Genomic DNA, 14,291 nt, shown 5'->3' with positions numbered 1-14,291 from the left:
CGCCTATATATACCGAACAAGAAGAGAAAAGCATTTGACCTTGGAAAATACCTACAATGGGTCACAATAGGTCCAAACTGTTCACAATAACTGATAATTGTAATAGGCACAAAATCTAATGTGATTCAAACTGAATAATTTAAAGGAATTAAGAAAAACTAAATTAATATTGCGCTTTCTTTTGTTGTTTATATTCCGTGCGTTGGGTTTGGTGCTGCTATTTGGCCTGAACAGCTCTGTTATTTATTTAGCTATTTTGAATTAAAAGGACATTCCTGAGTTTGCTGCAATTTTTAAAATGTTATCGACTAACAAAGACTTTTTAACGATTGTAATTACATATCAAATATATTTTTCTGCATAAAATATTAGTGGCTGTATATTAAACGTGTTTCTGGTCGTTCGAATATTTGTACTAGGTTAAATTTCATTTTATTTCCAAAAATATAATTTTTTCGAAATTATTTGAATGCAAAATCCAGTTTGGGCTTCTTACAAATATTAAGACGACCAGAAACACATTGAATATACAGACACTGATATTCTAAACCAGAAAATATATTTAATATGTAAGTTTAATCGTAGAAATATTTTATTAGTCAGAAACATCTTACAATGCAGCAAACTCAGGAATGTCCCTTTAAAACCTCCAAGGGCCACTAATACTGGCAGCACACTCGGTCATTAACACTGAGTTGTTATATGAAACTTCCAAATAATGTATTCAATCAATTATCTTGGAGAGATTTTGAAATGTTCAGTGAACAGCTGCTGGTATTCTTTCCCTTCATTTTTATTTCCCTACATTACAATTGATTCACAAAACCATTTTACTCAAATTTGTTTTATTCTACACAACTGATTGTTTTTGGAATTTCTTCTTCATTCTGTTTTTCAAAGGGCACAGTCTGAAAAACAAGTCAAGCAAGACTGGTGTTAATGCAAATTAATATTCATAAGTAATAAACTACGTATTTTCGTGCTTATAAGGTTCAAGCACTCTGCCGTGGACATACACCTCAATAATTATCAATTGTCAAGAATCAGAAAAAAATATGAATTTCTTAATCTTATAGTTATAGATATAGTTTGTTTTCTTTAACGACACCACTAGAGTACATTGATTAATTAATCATCGGCTATTGGATGTCGAACATATGGTCATTTTGACACAGTCATAGAGAGGAAACCCGCTACATCTTTCCATTAGAAGTCATGAATCATTTATATGCACTGTCCCACAGACAGGATAGCACATACCACGGCCTTTGATATACCAGTCGTGGTGCACTGGCTGGAACGAGAAATAGCCCAATGGGCCCACCGACGGGGATCGATCCTAGACCGACCGCGCATCAGGCGAGCTCTTTACCACTGGACTTTATAGATATAGTTACCTGATTATCTTATCACTGCTTGTCATTAAATTCATCAACAGAGAGGAGGTCATCACCTGGGGAATATAATATATATGTGTATATATAAGAAGAAAAAAAATGAAGAAACATTATTGAACTAGTCATAGCAAGGTCATTTCTCAAAATGTCAAAAGTGTAATGGAAGCCGTAACATACATGACGTTTATATACCGGCTATTAGCATATTCAATACAGTATCTCTGCACAACACCGATTCCAAAAGAAATTCTGATAGAGTCGTGTGTGTTTGCAGGCATTATTCACTATCAGGTGTTTTTGTCTACAGAGGGGAGCTGATATTGACCAAGATATTTGGTAAGTTAAAACTAAACTTTGTTTTCTTTAATGACACCACTAGAGCACATTCGTGTATTAATCATCGGTTATTGGATGTCAAAGATATGTGGTAATCAAACTTACGTCTGGGTGCCTACACAGATATGCACAGAATGCTGTTTGAAGCAAGGAACTGTATGCGTTTAACAGAAATCTTGTTAACATTAATTGGAGGGCAAAGTACCTATAAATTAATGTCTTTAAATCAGATTGGTTTAACCTACGTAGAAACTAAATCTTTGGGTAACCAAACATTATGAAATAACCGCACATCGGCTTCTTGCCCGCTTCTGACGTCCACAGTTCTTGCCGTTTTCATCCAACGAGTCTTTGAAGTCAGGATTATTTTGTTAAATCTGATATGGATTTAATAAGCAATCCAGTTTTTTTAAGAAAAATAATCCCATTTTTGGAAAAAAAGAAAAAAAGAAATCATACGATTCTGAGTAGTATCCTCCAGAATCTTAGAGTGATTTTATACGCTTGATTCCTTGTTGTATAAAGACTTCCCAGTACATTTTATACAAACAGAGTTTACCGTTTTCATCTAAAGCCGCTATGAAGTCGATAATGTCTCGCTCACTGAGGTGGTGTTCTAACTCTGTCTCGTCCAGATATCCGTCCTGATCTGTGTCAAGCTCTGTCCTAAGATCTCTCTCTGTAAACAGAATCAATGAAGATATCACTGCATGTGTGTGTGTGTGTGTGTGTGTGTGTGTGTGTGTGTGTGTGTGTGTGTGTGTGTGTGTGTGTGTATGTATGTATGTATGTATATGGTGCAGATTATATTGATATTTTAACAGTTGAGTGCTGCACGTTTTATTAATAGTATGGAGAGAGCCATAGAGACAGAGATAGAGGATATGCTGACAGGGAGAGGGAGATAGGTAGAGAAATATCTCTATGGGGGGTCGGGGGGGGGGGGGGTCAGAGAGAACAAAATAGAGACAGAGAGCGAACGAGAGAGACAGATAGGGAGACACACACACACACACATACAGAGAGAGAGAGAGAGAGAGAGAGAGAGAGAGAGAGAGAGAGAGAGAGAGAGAGAGAGAGAGAGAGAGAGAGAGAGAGGGAGGGAGGGAGGGAGGGAGGGAGGGAGGGAGGGAGACACACACATACACAGAGAGACAGAGACATAGACAGAGAGAATATGGCTGCTTATTATGGTGTTTGTCGTTACCTCCATCAATATCACATTTAGTGACAGCGACAGCAGCAGTATCAGTAGTTGTAGTAATTAGGGGATAACGATGTTGTATTTGACTGCTGGTTTTAATGTCGCGAAATAGTCAAATCCAACATAGTTATTCCCATTCTAATTCATTAAATATTTTTAAAACCTTTGTTCGTGTAAATAAAAATAAAAAAATTTGAAAGGAAACAATGTTTTAAAAATGCCCACTGCCCACTACTATTTTCTTAGGCCCAGTCCGCCGTAAAAACAATTATACAGCAAGCAAATGAAAATAGACGTTTTCACTGTTACTTCCAATATCATTTTTTTGTACTTTTATAGTTTTAATAACGACAGTGGCAACAATGATTACCGATTTTACTTATTGCAAATGCTCATCGCGATAACTAGTGCTCGATAACATTGCGAAGATTCATGTTTCGGCATAGTTGCCGTTATTTGCTTCAGCATTCCTATCAGCTTCACACACGTGACGTCACGAAAACCTTTATAAACAGCATTTTCGTCATAAACGTGAGAGAAACACGCATATAGCGTCAGAAAAGTTTTAGACATTGGAATTTAAAAGTAGCCTACGTCCAAAAATTATAGCGAGAAGTAGCGTATGAATATGTAAATGAATTGAGGAATCCCCCAAATTCACGACACGTTAAAGGGACATTCCTGAGTTTGCTGCAATTTTTAAGATGTTATCGACTAACAGAGACTTTTTAACGATTGTAATTACATATCAAATATATTTTTCTGTGTAAAATATTAATGGCTGTATATTAAACGTATTTTCTGATCGTTCTAATATCTGTACTAGGTTAAATTTCATTTTATTTCCTAAAAATAATTTTTTTGTACGTACAAAATTATTTGAAGACAAAATCCAGTTTGGGCTTCTAACAAATATTGAGATGACCAGAAACAAATTGAATATGCAGACACTGATATTCTAAACAAGAAAATATATTTATTATGTATGTTTAATCGTAGAACTATTTTATTATTCGGAAACATCTTACAATGCAGCAAACTCAGGAATGTCCCTTTAATGCTGATTTTATTGTCCCAAAGGATTTGATTAATCAATAAAATGTCTCGTTATTGTACAACCGGCCTCGGTGGCGTCGTGGTTAGGCCATCGGTCTACAGGCTGGTAGGTACTGGGTTCGGATCCCAGTCAAGGCATGGGATTTTTAATCCAGATACCGACTCCAAACCCTGAGTGAGTGCTCCGCGAGGCTCAATGGGTAGGTGTAAACCACTTGCACCGACCAGTGATCCATAACTGGTTCATATTCAAGTTTGCTATCAAAACTGAAGCAGATTAAATATATTGTAGTATGGTGTGTATTTTGTCGATCACCTGCTCTTTTGGATACGATTATTCCAATGGGACCTGGGCGTGGTAGTATACCAATGGGACCTGGACGTGGTAGTATACCAATGGGACCTGGACGTGGTAGTATACCAATGGGACCTGGGCGTGGTAGTATACCAATGGGACCTGGGCGTGGTAGTATTCCAATGGGACCTGGACGTGGTAGTATACCAATGGGACCTGGACGTGGTAGTATACCAATGGGACCTGGGCGTGGTAGTATACCAATGGGACCTGGGCGTGGTAGTATACCAATGGGACCTGGACGTGGAATTCATCGACCCAAACTGATAGCGTCAGACTGTTGCCAGGCAGCACAAGTGAATATCAACAGAAGTACTAACAGCTTCATCTGTAATAATGGTAAGGATTTGCCGTAAATATCGTTTATCGTAACCCCCCCCCCCCCCCCCCCCCCCCCCGAAAAAAAAAAAAAAAAAAAAGAAAAAAAAAGATGCAACACAATCCATTAAAACCCATACCAAACACCGAAAAAAAAGAAGCCCCACAGTACAAACAGAAGAAACAAACAAATAAACATTATCTACCTAAAACATAGACATCGGTTTGCCTTTGATGATTTTTTTATATATACTAATACAATTAAAAAAATTAAATACTCCCCCCAACCCCCTCCCAAACAAAAACAAACCAAAACAAACAATAACAACAACACATTCCACTTGGCAAAAGGTGAGATCATGCCTCAGGACTGTTTTTAGATATAGGGTCATTGCAGATTTGTCAAGTGGTTGCTATGGCAGCCATTTTTCAAACTGGTCGCCGTCGCTACCATGAAACCCAGAACAGGTGTCGGAATTTACATTATTGACACAATTAATGACACTGATTAATATTTACTGTGTTCGTTATACATTTTGAAGGGTGGCTATTTGATGAAAAGCTCAGTGAAAGATCCAGAATGTAGGCCAAATGAGATTATTTGTTTAACCAGAATGATGTTTTTGGAAAACTTGTTTACATAACTGTGGTACAAATAATGTAGATGTATGTATTATAATATTTTTCCGGATGAAAATGTGTATTACATAAACTGAACACTACACTACAATCAGCTCAAGTGTTTTTTCGTTCATTCTTGCATTACGTTTTAAAACTGACAATTAACATACAGTGGACTCTGTCTAAACCGGACTCACTTCGTACCGTCGAAATAGTCCGGTTTACATAGAGGACCGGTTTAGACAGAGTTCATCCAGAGTTATGGTTCTTGAATGATCGACAACTCGCGATCAACAATGACATTTGAACCCATGGATGGTTGGGAAACAGAGTCATACAAGCCAGACTTGCAATCGATTATTTCACAGACATAAAAAATATACCTAAAGGGACATTCCTGAGTTTGCTGCAATTTTTAAGATGTTATCCACTAACAGAGACTTTTTAACGATTGTAATTACATATCAAATATATTTTTCTGCATAAAATATTAGTGGCTGCATATTAAACGTGTTTCTGGTCGTTCTAATATTTGTACTAGGTTAAATTTCATTTTATTTCCTAAAACATTATTTATTCGTACGTACGAAATTATTTGAATACAAAATCCAAATCTAACAGCCTACCGCAATAAGAGTAAACTTCACACGAGTGTGATTACATTTTGTATTTGATCTTGCGACGGCGTCCTGATTACTCGGCAATTGACGATAATTTTTCAACTAATTAAGCAGCCCGTCGTTGAGTCAAATCCCAATCCGGTGTAGACAGAGGTAATTAATGCATGAACGGTTCTTTCGTTCTTGATTTTTGATCCGGAGTCCGGAGTAGACAGAGTACGGATTAGGCAGAGATTTATACCTAAGAGATAAACGGTAGCTGGACGGGGCTTTAGAAATGGACCGGTTTACGCAGAGATCCGGATTACACAGAATCCGGTTTAGGCAGAGTCCACTGTACATTTATATATACATTCCAGAAAGTTTGCTCATGTTGCCTTTAGACATTTGCCTACCCACCCATCATAGTGCAAACCTAGATTCGGAGATAACTAGAGAATAATACATGAGTGGCCGTTAAATACCATTTATCTCACAACGAGTTGTTTTAAAATGTATCTAACGAACGAAGGCGAGTTTGGTACGTTTTTAAACAACGAGTTGTGAGATAAATGGTATCTAACGGACACGAATGTATTATTCTAGTCCTTACATATCCTCAAAAACCAGGTTTTAAGCAAATTTTAACATCTTGCAGCTAACTTACGCGTCACAGACACATGATTGCCAGGTTAACTATACGTCACAGTGCAATCTATTTCCACGGTGTTGGTTTTCATTGGATGTATGGCACTGGTGATCTGGTCATCACCTAGGAGCAGCTAGTCGTATGTCTTGAAATTGTTAAGACACGTACGTGTCTAACCAGCCCATGTGTTATCAAAAATAACGCATGATGTTGTCACCAACGAGTGTGTAAGAAATGTAATTTGTAACAGTAATATATATATATATATCCCTGATTCTATCACCTGTGATAAGTACTTGCCAATGAAAGAAATGGTTTATTTAACGACGCATTCAACACATTTTATTTACAATTATATGGCGTCGGACATATGGTTACGGTAGTACTAAACCAAATAACGTCCGGCTGCGTCAAAGTTCGAGGTGCACCCAACTTTTGATAGAGAAGTGAACACCACAAGTTCTGTGATTGGTGATAAATGTATGCAATTTTATTTCATCTAGTGCCACTGTGTCAAGTAGCCTTGTGCTTGAAACATGTGTGGAGTACCTGTGAAAAAAAAAGTACTCGAATTTTGTGCGGAACTAGGGTAGTCTTAGACGCTACCCTTTATCTCAGGAAATGAGCAGCTTGACCCGCATTTTTTCTCTGATTCACGTTAAGGGTGAGGAGGAGGTAGTATTTATATCCGTGACGTTTATGTCGATTGATACGCTGCAGGTAGGAGTTTTAGCCACATTACTATTGTCATTTATGATACAAACGTATCATCTAAACCTTATATATAGATTGGTTGCCCGTTTTAAACTTGTGTCATACTAATAACAAATATAATTAAATATTAGTGGTTGTATATTAAACGTGTTTCTGATTTTCTAGTGTTTGCACTAGGTCAAACTTCATTTTATCGCCTAATACATGTGTGTGTGTGTGTGTGTATATACAAGAGATTGAAAATAAATCTCAAGGCAAAATTAAAGAAATCCTGTTACAGAAATGGAGATCACATTGTGACAAAGAAGAAGAAAAATCTATCAAAAGATGGGAAACGTCAAAACAGTGGCTCTTGAAATATGAAGAAGAATTTCATACCACTGTGTACAAAGACAGTCCCTGGCTGAAACCACGTCTGCAGAATAACAGCAGTCATGGCTGGAGAAACAAACGTCATGAAAACAACACTGAAATGCAAGAGTCAACGTATAGAGAACATCCGATATACGGTAATCAAAAAAGGACCAGCCGATACGTAACGTACATTGGACGAAAAACACAAAATGGCCGTATCCTTCAAAATAACAACAATACGGAGCATCATCACAGAACAGCATCGAGCCAAAGGCAGAGAAACAATACCCTTAGAAATTCAGACCAAAGATCACCTTCGTGGAGAGAATCAACATCGATGCCACAAGCAGCGCGGAGAACCAACCACAGAGAACAACAAGGGTTGAACCCTTTTTTAGCCCACAGCAGGAGCTCACAACAGACAGGTTGGCAGAAAATCACCCACAGGAGGCGGAAATAAAAAAAAAAAATTTATCTCACCGGAAATTCACTGCCACAGAAACACGGGTTTTGGAAAAGGGTTTGAAATTTACCCCCACACCAAAGAATAACAATATAGAAGAATTAAAGGAAGATATTAATGAGTTCTGTCGCCAGTTAAGAAACACTGAATACTTTTTTGAAAACAATAGTTCTAATGATGATTCTATAGTTAGGAATAAAAGTTATTGGAGTGCAATAAAAGGTAGGAAAGGAATCAAATTCAAATATAAAAGATTATGAAAGAAAATGTTTATTAAATTTAGCAAATGATAAGTCTATTGTTATTAAACAAGCGGATAAGGGTGGTGCTATTGTTATCATGAATACTGCTGAATACAAACAAATGGCTCTTTCCAAAATTGAAGATCAGAATAATTACATAGAAATTACAGAGGTAAAATCAAACAATTTTAAACAACTTAAAACATTTATAAAACGATTTGAGGGAGAATTGACCGAAAAGGAATTTGATTATTTAACAAATTTTGAATGTAAGGAGAGTAATTTTTATGGCCTTCCTAAAGTACATAAGAGCCAGATTATTAATTCTATGTGCAGAGAAGCACAGAAAAGTTATGTAGAATTATTGCATCCCAATGACTTACAGTTACGACCAATTGTAGCTGGCCCAGTGTGTGCAACCCACAGACTGAGCAATTTCATTGATATATTGTTGAAACCATTTTTATTAAAAGTAACCAGTTATACAAGAGACACTATGGATTTCATCAACAACCTGCCAGAAAAGACAACGGAAGAAAGCGTACTGGTAACAGTTGATGTAACAAAACTATATTCTAGCATACCACATGACCTTGGAATCACCGCAGTGTCATACTGGTTAACCAAATATCCCGAACTTTTGCCAGAACGAATTTCGAAGTCTTTAATTGTAGAAAGCATAAAATATATATTGGAAAACAATATATTTTACTTTGATGGGAAACATTACAAACAGATTAAAGGGACGGCAATGGGTACCAAAATGGCACCAAACTATGCCACACTGACTTTAGGTTACCTAGAACAAATATTAGAAACTAAAATTACAAATATATTTGGATCAGACTTTCATCTATATTTCAAGAAGAACTGGAAACGTTTTCTTGATGATTGTTTCATACTGTGGCCTTTGTCCAAACACTGTTTGGAATTATTTCACGAGTTACTTAACACACTGAATAGTAACATAAACTTTACTATGGAAACAGACGCAAAGAAAATTCCTTTTCTAGACACTTTAGTAATCAAGTGTGGACGCATAATAGAAACTGATATATTTACAAACCAACTGATAGCAAACAGTACCTTTCTTTCTCATCCTGTCATCCGAGTCATACGAGAAGAAGTATACCATATAACCTAGCACGGCGTATCTGTATGATTGTGTCAAATATACAAACACGTGATCAACGTCTCCGGGAACTAAACATGTATCTTAAAACGCGAGGTTATCCAAAACAGCTAATATGAGATAGTATCGAAAAGGCGGTAGTATTAGATAGAAAATATCTTTTAAAACCAAAACAAATCGTTTCAGCGAAAAGGCCGCTGGCATTTGTATCCACCCATAACCCGCAGAACCCCGATATATATAAAAAGATCTTGTCAGAATTGCACATTTTAAAACAAAAATGTCATCCATGCTAGACTCTATTTCAATTATAAATAGTAAGAGACAAAGCAAAAACTTGAAACAGATACTGACAAAAGCACGATTTAAATCTAAAACAGTAGAACATAAATGCAGTGTCAAACAGTGTAACCGAAGTAACTGTGGTACATTGCAACATATTTTAGAAGGCACACATATAGAATTCAACCACAAAGGTTTATTTTGGGTACACAGGGATATGGATTGTTCGGTTAACAATGTTATTTATGTAATTACATGCCAAGGTTGCAAAGAACAATACATTGGTCATACCACTCAGCTGAGAGCCAGAGTACGCGTACACAAACAGCAAATAAAACAACCTGAAACAAGATGCATACCCTTGAGTTCACATTTAAATATATGTGCGGCAAAAAAAGATATTAAATTCACCATTTTCCCATTTTATCACATAGATACCAATGATGAAATGAAAAGAAAGACAAAGGAAATGTATTTTATTAGAAAGTTTTGTCCACTTCTTAATGCTCTTCGTTAGATAAAAGCAACAATGACGTAATTAAATCAATCCCCTTCTACTACAGTAACGTCATAATATGTATGACGTCATATGTAGCAGTTATTGAGTTCCTTTCTGAAGATAAGTAAAGACTGAAACATGTAAAAGGATAATTATTTCTTTAAATTGTTTTTTAAAATACATATATACTGTACACTTGTTTTCTTTTATAATTTTTATATATATATATATATATATATATATATATATATATTTGTGTGTGTGTGTGTGTGTGTGTGTGTGTGTGTGTGTGTGTACTGTTAAAAATAAGTAGGGGATATTCTATTTCAAATATCAATAATTATAGACTAATGAGATATAAATGTATAAGAATGAATGAATGTTTAACAACACCCCAGCACGAAAAATACATCGGCTATTGGGTGTCAAACTATGGTAATGCAAACAAATAAAGTGATGATCAACATCAATATAAAAATTCAAGATTTAAATAAAAACACAGTGTAAAGAAGTGTGCAAAAATACAAATATCACAGATAGATACTGACTTTTACTCAAAACTTTAATTGTATCCCGAAGAAAACAAGGGGATGTGTGCTGTATTGGCCATTCTCAAAGAGAATGTTACACCCCTGCACCACGGCGAGGTTACAACACGCGCAGGGGTAATGAGATATAAACTCAAAATAAGTGCGCAATGTGCGGTAATGTTCCCACTCAAAAAATATGAAAAAACGCACCGATTGTTTTAATCGCGAAGCAGGTGACGTGACGTTGCACGTGCGAAGGGTGTGTAATTTTTTCAACAATGCGACGTTTCCAACGTCAGGAACGTCTCAGGGATGTAGCCATGCTCCAATTTGGTACCACCCAGCGAATTGTGGCCCGTAGACTTAAAGGGACATTCCTGCATTGTAAGATGTTTCCGACTAATAAAATATTTTTACGATTAAAATTACATATTAAATATATTTTCTTGTTTAGAATATCAGTGTCTGTATATTCAATGTGTTTCTGGTCGTCTTGATATTTCTAAGAAGCCCAAACTGGATTTTGTCTTCAAATAATTTCGTACGTACGAAAAAAATAATTTTAGGAAATAAAATGAAATTTAACCTACCACAAATATTAGAATGATCAGAAACACGTTTATAGCCACTAATATTTTATGCAGAAAAATATATTTAATATGTAATTACAATAGTTAAAAAGTCTTTGTTAGTCGATAACATCTTAAAAATGGCAGCAAACTCGGGAATGTCCCTTTAATGTGTCACATTCTGTCTTTAGGCGATTGTGATCCCGATATCGACAAACCAGAAATGTGGATGATCGTCCCCGTTTAGGACGGCCAAGGGCCACAACTCAGGTTCAGGATCGCTTTTTTAGGACTTACACGTTGAGGAATCGATTTCAGTTAGCCAATCAATCAAGAGAACTGGCGTTACAGTGTCTGGTCAGACTATTCGTAACAGACTTCGTAGAAGTAAAATTCACGCATGTCGACCCTACGTTACCTTACATTTGACTGCGAGACACATTGCTGCCAGACGTCATTGGTGTACACGTCGTAGACATTGGGCTAACAGGCGTTGGGCTCTGTTAATATTTTCAGATGAGTCCAGATTCACATTAGAATTCCATGATCGACGACAGCATGTCTGGCGACGTCCCAATGAACACTACACTAACGTCGACGTGTGCTCATGAGTTAATCCGTTAGTCAAAATGTGTAGAAGAAAAGAGTGTGTGTGTGTGAGAGAGAGAGAGAGAGAGAGAGAGAGAGAGAGAGAGAGAGAGAGAGAGAGGAGAGAGAGAGAGAGAGAGAGAGAGAGAGAGAGAGAGAGAGAGAGAGAGAGAGAGAGAGTGTGTGTGTTTCTGTGTGTATGTGTGTGTGTGTGTGTGTGTGGGGGGGGGGGGTTAATGTGTTATTTATACTAAAATACATTGTAAACTACTGAACATTAACATCTCAATAAAAAAACATTTAATTTGCACAGGTTTATGTATGCGAAGATGATCGTTTTAAATGTTCAACTTAAATGTAGCATTAAATACTATTATAATTGTAACACAAACGATATTTCTTTTGTAACGACAAACCGATATTTTTAATGGTCAAAATGTCAACTGTCTCCCAGATTATACATAGTTTGTGAAAAAAAAAAAAAAAAAAAAAAAAAAAAACAACTTACTATTATATAGACAATAACTTACGAGTTACGAGGAATTATGGATTATCTGTCCTGAGTGAAATTAATGTTGTCAGTCACGAGCTTTAGCGATACAAGTGATTTTTTTTAAATTTTTTTTTTTATTTTTTTTTTTTTTTTTTGCGGGGGGGGGGGGGGAGACATGTCTCGATATCCCCCGGCCAACATACATTAAACACCTGGATTCACCGGTCTTGTCTTCCAGCTTTTCTGTATCAGAGACCGTTTTTGATACACTTTCTGATACAGAAACAAAGAATATGCGCGCATATCCATGACAATTAAAATTAATTTCAGCGTAAGGATAGATTCGTAACCTGAATTCCAAACCACACGTGTTAATATTAATGTGAGCTCGACGTGTTATATATTGTTTTCCTCTCAAAGCAGAAAACATAACACAAAGCGTCTAGACGATTTTAGTAACATTGGGTAGTAATTTGGTAAGAGTATAGGCTATGAAAATGTTAAAGGGACATACCCTAGTTACGGCTAGTTGTTAACCACTACGGCGTTGTTTTTCGCTATTAAACCCATTTTTTCACAAATAAAATTGCACTTTACTTACCGTTTATTATTTAGAATATACATTTCCATTCACCTGAAGTGTTTTTTGGTAATCCTGGTAATCCTGGTGTTTGTAATACCACAAAATGCATGTTTCGTATTTCTGAAAAACGGTCGCACGTTTGAGAAAAAACCGTTGAGCAGACAAGGTCTAATCTATTTTTAGACGGGATATTTCCATTTCTATGTCACAGACGTTGGTATACCACGTGACCGTTATCATTTTGGTTCGGTTTGTTTTCTCGTGCACGGTTCGCGCAATCAACATCCGATTTGTTGTTGTTCATTTGTGAGATTTTTCTTCACAGTTCGTGAACATTTTCAGTAACAATAAAGTTCAGACAAAAGTAAGTATCTCAATACAAAACGTTACAAACCCTTAAAACCAATAATTTTGCTACGTCTTACGATATCTGGAGAGGGGACAGAACAGTTGGAACATGTTCAGGAGAGGTGAAAAGAACGCACCCCAAGTCTGTGAAATTTGTCGTGACGTAGGCATTGGTGTGCTTCGAGTGACGTCTACCGGTGACATCAGAATACAAACTTTCAAAATTATTTCAAGCAATTGGGACATGGGCATTCCCATGGTATTTATCGATATAAAACCTGCTTTTTCACTCCATTTGATAAAAACGTGATCTAAGTGGTTTGTTTTTTTTTTTTTTTTTTTTTTTTTTTGTGTTACAGGGGCCTATTTCACTAAACATCGTAAATTTACGTTTACGTGTAAAACTTACACCTGTCGTACGTCTGCCTCTACGTGTACCTTTACTCCATTTCACGAAGCCGGTCGTAGAAATACTACTAACTTACTTTGCACGTAAATCTACGTCTGTTTTCTTTTGCAGCTCATTTAGCAGAAATTTTACATCTAAAGCCGATTATTAATAAATCAATGTGCTCTAGTACTGTCGTTAAACAAAACAAACTTATAACTTTAAAAGAAAGAACGAATAAACTTGATAAAGTTTGGAAACCACCGTTTCCGGTATACCAACACGCGGTTGTACTGTACGAAATAAACTCCTATAGGCGACAATGTTAACCTATATAATTAAAAACACTATATTATGGGTCAATTTCCTATATTTACTTTGGGAGTGTGTGTGGGGGGGGGGGGGGGGGCACTGATGAATCGGGTACAAACTCTATATCAGATTTTGGGTTACAATGGTAAAAATTAATGTGATAAAAAAAAGTCGATATGCACTTTAACAAAAAAATTATTTTTTATGGTGATTTCAATTCGTGTTTTCCAACAAAGTAGTTGATATACTGCAAAAAAGG

The 14,291-nt window shown here is 36.3% G+C and overlaps 1 long non-coding RNA gene across 2 annotated transcripts; it reads right to left on the bottom strand.

The window, feature by feature from the left end:
- Positions 1-828: 828 nt before the first annotated feature.
- Positions 829-13,960, bottom strand: LOC121372550. 2 transcript variants are annotated; one of them, XR_005957950.1, is made up of 4 exons: positions 13,818-13,960; positions 2,293-2,412; positions 1,398-1,453; positions 829-908 (listed from the first exon to the last, which is right to left on the bottom strand). It is a non-coding gene; the product is annotated as an uncharacterized LOC121372550 (long non-coding RNA). The 2 variants fall into 2 exon arrangements; XR_005957951.1 differs by lacking the exon at positions 13,818-13,960 and adding an exon at positions 4,310-4,718.
- Between the last annotated feature and the right edge of the window lie 331 nt (positions 13,961-14,291).

Source organism: Gigantopelta aegis, chromosome 4 (assembly GCF_016097555.1).
Source record: "Gigantopelta aegis isolate Gae_Host chromosome 4, Gae_host_genome, whole genome shotgun sequence".
Lineage (NCBI taxonomy): Eukaryota > Metazoa > Mollusca > Gastropoda > Neomphalida > Peltospiridae > Gigantopelta > Gigantopelta aegis.
The sequence above is the reverse complement of the archived record's forward strand: the minus strand, read 5'-3'. Positions and strand labels throughout refer to the sequence as shown.